The sequence below is a fragment of the Hylobates moloch genome, unplaced genomic scaffold (genome assembly GCF_009828535.3).
Source record: "Hylobates moloch isolate HMO894 unplaced genomic scaffold, HMol_V3 SCAFFOLD_12, whole genome shotgun sequence".
Taxonomy (NCBI): domain Eukaryota; kingdom Metazoa; phylum Chordata; class Mammalia; order Primates; family Hylobatidae; genus Hylobates; species Hylobates moloch.
Window position 1 is genome coordinate 49,591,343 of NW_026652287.1, and position 6,313 is coordinate 49,597,655.

Here is a 6,313-nt window from a genome sequence, read left to right on the forward strand (position 1 = left end):
AGAAGCCGGCCGGAAGTGGCGCGAGGGAGCCGTTTACGGCGGGCTTCTAGGGCCGCTTCCGCCCGCCACTTACGGCCGTCGCTGGGAAACTCCGGAAGTGAGAGCGGGAGGCAGGCGGGAAGAAGCCGCGCGATGCCTGGCGCGCGGGAGGGGCTAGCGAGGCGCACGCGCAGAAGTTTACTGACACTTGCGCAGTGGGTCTCAGTCGCGCGGCGCCGCGGGAAGGCTGGAACGGCGCAGGTGGCTGTTAGTCGAGACGGGGGGGCGGGCGGCGTGCCCTTCGGTCGGCGTCGCAGCCCGACGGGCTGGCTGGTTGCTACCTCCGGGCGACAAGGGGCCTGGGGACGTCGTGCCTGGGCCAGGGTCTCTGTTTCCTTTCGCGGGCACAGTGAGGAGACTACGAGGTGAGGTGCGTCCGGGCGGATCCCGGGCTGCGGCGACTGTCACATTCTCCACGGCCGTACCGGAGGTGGAGCAGAACTGGGGGCGACGAGCTTGACAGGGATTGCAGCTGGTCGTATCTAGGTTCAAAACATCCTCCTGCTCGCTTTCTTCCGCTCCACTCTTTGGTCAGGAAGACTTTGGGACGGGGTACCCCCCAACCCATACCCTCAAATTGCTGGCCTAGAGGGCACAGCACCTTTCTAAAAGATGCAGTTGGGTTTCCTCTAAAATAATAAAGCTAACCCTTGCTAATTGTGGGGAAAAGATAGCCAGAAGCAGCAAATTTCTGCTGTGGACGTCCAATATAAACTGATCCTCTTGAGATGGTTAATGCTTAGTTGGCTATACCTGCCCCCCCCCCCGCCCCCGCTTTTTTTTCCTTTATCCGTTTTTTTTCTTTTTCTTTTTTCTTGAGACAAGGTCTTGCTCTGTGGCCCACGCTGGAGTGCAGTGTCATAATCATAGCTCACTAGCCCTGAACTCCTGTGCTCAAGTAATCCTCCCGCCTCGGCCTCCCAAAGTTCTAGGATTATAGGCATGAGCTACTTTACCCAGCCTGTTTTTTTCTGTGCAAATAAATGCACATGTATTTTAGATTAGTTTCATTTTTTATTGTTACAGCATTTTTCCACCAGACGCTTATGGATTGACAACTCTACATCAAGTGTTGCTGTAGGCTAGGAATCAACAAACTTTTTGTATAAAAGGGACAGAAAGCAAATATTTTAGACTCTGCAGGTCAGAAGGCAAGATCAAGGATTTTTTTTTTTTTTTTTTTTTTCTCCTGTTCTTAATTTTTTCTGAAGAATCGAGAGGCTTTTTTTTTTGTTTTTTTTTTTTTTTTTTTGAGACACAGTCTTGCTCTCTCTCGCCCAAGCTGGAGTGCAGTGGTGTGATCTCAGCTCACTGCAACCTCTGCCTCCCGTGCTCAAGCAATTCTTCTGCCTCAGCCTCCAGGGGAGCTGGGATTACAGGTGCGCACCACCACGCCCGGCTAATTTTTGCATTTTTAGTAGAGATGGGGTTTCACCAGGTTGGCCATGCTGCTCTTGAACTCCTGACCTCACATGATCTGCCTGCCTTGGCCTCCCAAAGTGCTGGGATTACAGGTGTGAGCAACCCTACCCAGCCTTATTTAGGTATTTCTATAACCAGAAAGAAAAGTTCATAAAATTTTTGTTGGTGAAAATCAAAATATGATAACTGAGTAGTTTCTTAAATACAAGTTGCTACAGTTTGAATGTTTGTTCCTAATCCCCAGTGAAACGGTATTAAGAGGTGGGGCCTTTAAGAGGTGATTGGGTTATGAGGTCCTGCCATTCATGTGTTAATGGATAAATAGGTTATCATGGGAGTGGGACTGGTTTGGAGCTTGCAGTGAGCCGAGATCGCACCACTGCACTCCAGCCTGGGCAACAGAGCAGGACTCCGTTCCAAAAAAAAAAAAAAGGAAAACAGACCTGAGCTTGCACACAGCCTGCTAGCCATGTGATGCCCTGTGCTACCTCAAGACTCTGCAGAGTCCTCACCAGCAAGAAGGCCCTCGACTTTGGATATATCAGCCTCCAGAACTGTAAGAAATAAATTTCTGTTCTTTAAAAATTGCCCAGTCTCAGGTGTTGTTTTATAGCGATGCAAAATGGACTAAGACCCAAGTCTATTCATAAGAGTGGAATTCTTTTGGGGGATAACATTTCACTTAATTGGGGCTCCCAGTTGTATTTCCTGTCGTCTGTTGATGGCACATGTTCACCTTTGAAAAACCTTCCTCGCTCACAAAAACAGGCGGCCAGTTGGATGTGGCTTATAGATACAGTCATGCACTACTCAGATCTCAGCTCTGCTCTCAGGGGACTCAGTCTATGGCGGGAAATAGTCCCAAAGTCAGTAAACAAATATATCATCTCAAAGGTGTTATTAAGGAGAAGAGGATGCTGAGACTATGATACAAGGGAGGGTGGGGCCCAGGCTGATGGGGTTGTCAGGAAAGGCTCTCGAGGTGAGGTCTGCACTATGATCTGAACAAGGGGCCAGCTCTAAACACCCTAAATAGGCAGATAGAACAGTGTGGGATCATACTATTTTAATTTTTTTTTTTTTTTTTTTCTCTGTCGCCCAGGCTGGAGTGCAGTGGCGCAATCTCGGCTCACTGCAAGCTCCGCCTCCCGGGTTCACGCCATTCTCCTGCCTCAGCCTCTCCGAGTAGATTTTTTTGTATTTTTAGTAGAGACGGGGTTTCACCGTGGTCTCGATCTCCTGACCTCGTGATCCGCCTGTCTCGGCCTCCCAAAGTGCTGGGATTACAAGCGTGAGCCACCGCGCCCGGCCTATTTTAAATTTTTAAATTATTATTATTATTTTTTTTTTGAGATGGAGTTTCGCTCTTGTTGCCCAGGCCGGAGTGTAAAGGCGCGATCTCGGCTCACCGCAACCTCCACCTCCTGGGTTCAAGCAATTCTCCTGCCTCAGCCTCTCGACTAGCTGGGATTACAGGCATGTGCCACCACACCCAGCCAATTTTTTAGTTTTAGTAGAGACGGGATTTCTCCCTGTTCGTCAGGCTGGCCTCAAACTCCCAACCTCAGGTGATCCACCCACCTCAGCCTCCCAAAGTGCTGGGATTATAGGCGTGAACCACCACGCCCGGCCCTAAATTTTTTTTTTTTTTTTTTTTTTTTGAGACAGCGTCCTGTCTGTTGCCCAGCCTAGAGTGCTGTGGTTCAATCTCCGCTCACTGCACCTTCCGCCTCCCAGGTTCAAGTGATTCTCCTGCCTCAGCCTTCCAAGTAGATGGGATGACAGGCGCCTGCCATCATACCCGGTTAATCTTTGCATTTTTAGTAAAAACGGGGTTTCACCATGTTGGCTAGGCTGGTCTGGAACTCCTGACCTCAACTGATTTGCCTGCCCTGGCTTCCTAAAGTGCAGGGATTACAGGCGTGAGCCACTGTGCCCGGCCCATACTGTTTAAAGAACAGTCAGTAATCCAGAGTGTGGGCACTTTTCATGTCAGGTAAAATCTACATTTTTTTTTTTTTTTTTTTTTTGAGACAGAGTCTTGCTCTGTCACCCAGCTGGAGTGCAGTGGTGTGATCTCTGCTCACTGCAACTTCTGCCTCCTGGGTTCAAGCAATTCTTCTGCCTCAGCCTCCCGAGTAGCTGGGACTACAGGTGCACACCACCACACCCAGCTAATTTTTATATTTTTAGTAGAGACAGGGTTTCACCATGTTGGCCAGGCTGGTCTCAAACTCCTGACCTCAGGTGATCCACCTGCCTCGGCCTCCCAAAGTGCTGGGATTACAGGTGTGAGCCACCGTGCCCGGCTACATCAAGGAGTTTTAACTGGGGATCTCCAATGGAGAGATTTCAGAGAACCATGAACTAACAAGATTGATAGCAAAATAAATGCCTTTTCAAGGGTTGAAGATACACAGCATTTACAGGATTCTTAATAGGCTCCTCAATCAGAACAGGTTAATGAATCTGTATTGTCATTTTTTTTTTTTTTAGACAGAGTCTCATTCTGTTGCCCAGGCTGGAGGGCAGTAGCATGATCTCGGCTCACTGCAACCTCCGCCTCCCAAGTTCAAGGGATTCTCCTGCCTCAGCCTCCTGAGTAGCTGGGATTACAGGCATGTGCCGTGACACCCAGCTAATTTTTGTATTTTTAGTAGAGACAGGAGTTCACCATGCTGCCCAGGCTGGTCTTGAACTCCTGACCTCGTGATCCACCCGCCTCGGCCTCCCAAAGTGTTGGCATGACAGACGTGAGCTGCTGCGCCCTGGCGGTGTTGTGATTTTTGAGGCTGCATAGGATGCCATGGTGTGGACTCACCACAACTTATTGAAGTGAGACTCTCTAGTCTCCTGGCTTGGTTCCATTTTTAGGCCACTGTTAAGTGTCTTAGTGTATATAGGATTGGGCATGGAGGTTCACACTTGTAATCCCAGCACTTTCGGAGGCCAAGGCGGGCAGATCACTTGAGGCCAGGAGTTCGAGACCAGCCTGGCCAACATGGAGAAACCCCATTTCTACTAAAAAATAATTAGCCGGGCATGGTGGCACGTGCCTGTAATCCCAGCTACTCGGGAGGCTGAGGCAGGAGACTCGCTTGAGTCTGGAGGTGGAGGTTGTAGTGAGCCGAGATTGCACCACTGTACTCTAGCCTGGGCAACAGAGTGACTCTGTCTCAAAAAAAAAAAAGTGTCTTAGTAGATATAAACCTTGTGTTGAGTCAAAGGGTGTGCAAATTCAATACTGATATTGCTCAGCTACCTTCTAGAAAGGTAGTACACCGACAGTCACTACTTTCATACATTTGTTTCAGATAGTTTAAAATGCTGCTGGGCGTGGTGGCTCATGCCTGTAATCCCAGCACTTTGGGAGGCTGAGGCAGGTGGATCACTCAAGTCAGGATTTCGAGACCAGCCTGGCCAACATGGTGAAACCCCGTCTCTACTAAAAATACAAAAATTAGCTGGGCGTGGGGGCAGGTGCCTTTAATTCCAGCTAATCAGGAGGCTGAGGCAGGATAATCACTTGAACCTGGGAGGGGGAGGTTGCAGCAAACCGAGATTGCACCACTGCCCTCTAGCCTGGGCGACAAAGCGAGACTCTGTCTCAAAACAAAAACGGAAACAAAAAAGCCATGTATCTGAGACGGAAAATATAAGCCTCAGAGGGGCCTCTACCAAGCTCATTTCAAAGGGTCAAATCAGAATCCACTGGTCAGATGAAAGCAGTATAAAGCTAGTAGACTGGCTGCTGCAGATACTCTCCAGCAAGTAAAGTGGACACCCCGAGTGAGATGAGCCTTGTGAAGGGACTCACCTAAGAAGCAACGTGGAGGGCCAGGTGCACTGAGGGGTTTCTGTGGCCCACGTCTGCTAGTTGTGATTTCTTGACTCTGGACCCCTTAATCGGAATGGTCTCATTGTGGTCAGGGTCAGATGGTAACTAAAGTTTTGTGGGGTTTTATTGAAGACAGGGTCTCGCTCTGTCGCCCAGGCTGGAGTGTAGCAGCGTGATCTCGGCTCACTGCAACCTCTGCCTCCCACGTTCAAGCGATTCTCTGGCCTCAGCCTCCCAAGTAGCTGGGATTACAGGAGCGCGCCATCATGCCTGGCTAGTTTTTGTATTTTTAGTCGAGATAGGCTTTCGCTATGTTGGCCAGGCTGGTTTCGCACTCCTGACCTCAGGTGATCCACCCACCTTGGCCTCCCAAAATGTTAGGATTACAGGTGTAAGCCCTGCCGCCTCCCCCCAGTCCCCCATCCCCTGGGTCTTAGCATTTCTAAGTGGCTCCCATGTGCTACTTAGTTACATACCTGTCATTTAGGCTGAATGCTTTGAAGGTAGGAGGCTTACATATCTCTTTCCTGCCGCTTGACAGTCAGTGCTTAGTAAATCACTAAACAAAAAGATTATGAATGAAAAGGACATGGGCAATAGTTTCAGCAGAAACTCAAACCCTTTCTGTTTGAAAGAAATCCTTTGCTGGGGATGGTTTAAGTAATGGGGAAAAATGGGTTCTGGAGCCCGATTTAAGCAGCTATGTACTCCCAGATGAGTGACTTGACCCTGTTGGGCCTCATTTTCACCTGAAAAACAAGGCTAATAAAGCTCACCACTGAGCTGGGCATGTAGCAGGTACACAGTCTCGGCTGTCAATACTCAAAAATGGCTTCAGGCCGGGTGCGGTGACTCACACCTGTAATCCCAGCACTTTGGGAGGCCAAGGCAGGTGGATCACTTGAGCCCAGGAGTTTCAGACCAGCCCGGGCAACATAGAGCCCCATCTCTAAAGATATTTTTCAAATTAGCTGGGTGTGGTAGTGTGCACCCGTCTCAGCTACTTGGGAGGCT